At 46.8% G+C, this 1,110-nt stretch overlaps 1 protein-coding gene across 1 annotated transcript in view; it reads left to right on the top strand.

Moving 5' to 3' along the window:
• The first annotated feature begins 418 nt into the window (after positions 1-418).
• DRG1 (developmentally regulated GTP binding protein 1) overlaps positions 419-1,110 on the top strand; it is a 6,490-nt gene continuing 5,798 nt past the window's right edge. The window contains exon 1 of the mRNA XM_010004816.1: positions 419-436. The gene's annotated coding sequence lies outside the window, so the exon portion shown is untranslated. The remainder of the gene's footprint in view (positions 437-1,110) is intronic.

Below are 1,110 nucleotides of genomic sequence, written 5' to 3'. Positions count from 1 at the left end.
TGGACCACAAATATGGACTGATCGTGGCTGAATTGAGCTGAGATATAAATGAGTTTAATTCCATCTGAAGTAAGAGAAAATGTGTACCAGAACCAAATCTCCTGTGTTTTATGTTGAAAACTAATACAATTCACAAGGAATAATTAGAAAACCATGAGGAAATATACAGTAGTAGGTGCATTTATATTTACCCTAGCTTAGCTGAGATTACATTACCAGGAATGGTAATCCCATTTTATTTGAGATTCTATTTTTGTAAGCTCTGTATAAACTTGTATTAATGAGAGTTCCTACTATAAAGAGTTTATTACATTAAAGGCTGTTTTTTTTAGATTAAGATGAGACAAGCAGGGAATATGCAGAGGCAGAAAGAGATAGCAAATAGCATTTTGTAATAGACAGAAAAGCCTTCCTGGAAAGGTTACTGGAGAAAAAGGTTTCTATAAATTACTCCAATTCAGACAAAATATGACAGGGAAACAAACTTGGAGATTAAAATCCTGAAAACTTATTTCCTTATGTTATAATTTTTATTCCAAATCCAGCTGTTTGGCTTATTGTGATACTGTCAAAACCTGGAGATTGGTGGCTCTTTAAAATCTGAAGGGGCCATTAAAAAAATCCTTTATGTATTTAATTAGCCTGCATTCAATAGACAGTTAGAGATGTCCCTGGGGAAAAGTGGTATGGCCTGGGCTCAGCTGAAAGGAGCCGTGAGAAAGCTTCGGTATGAAGTCCTGCTTTTCTAAGGCACCAGCTGGGGCCGGCTCCCTTGGAGCTCCCGCCTCAGCAGGGCTGTGGAACCCATGTGCACATCTACACACCTGGTGATGAGCAGTACTGCAAGCGGGCTGCGCGGCAGACCAGGGCAGAGGCAGATCCCCGCGTTCCTCGGAGCGCCGGGTCCCTACAGCACCGGGGAGGGCTCAGGCCGCCGCCCCTCACACACCGCGGGCCGCCCGCCCCAGGGAGCCGCTTTCCCGCCCATCGCCTCAGCCTCTCCTCACGCCTCCCGCGCTTCTCCTCTCACGAACAAACACGCGCTCTCCCCCAGCACCACAGCGGCGCTGCCGCCCTCACAGGGGAGCACCTCGGCCGCACCGCCCCCCT

This window comes from Chaetura pelagica, unplaced genomic scaffold, assembly GCF_000747805.2.
Source record: "Chaetura pelagica isolate M959 unplaced genomic scaffold, ChaPel_1.0 scaffold249, whole genome shotgun sequence".
In the NCBI taxonomy this organism is placed as follows: domain Eukaryota; kingdom Metazoa; phylum Chordata; class Aves; order Apodiformes; family Apodidae; genus Chaetura; species Chaetura pelagica.
The sequence above is the reverse complement of the archived record's forward strand: the minus strand, read 5'-3'. Positions and strand labels throughout refer to the sequence as shown.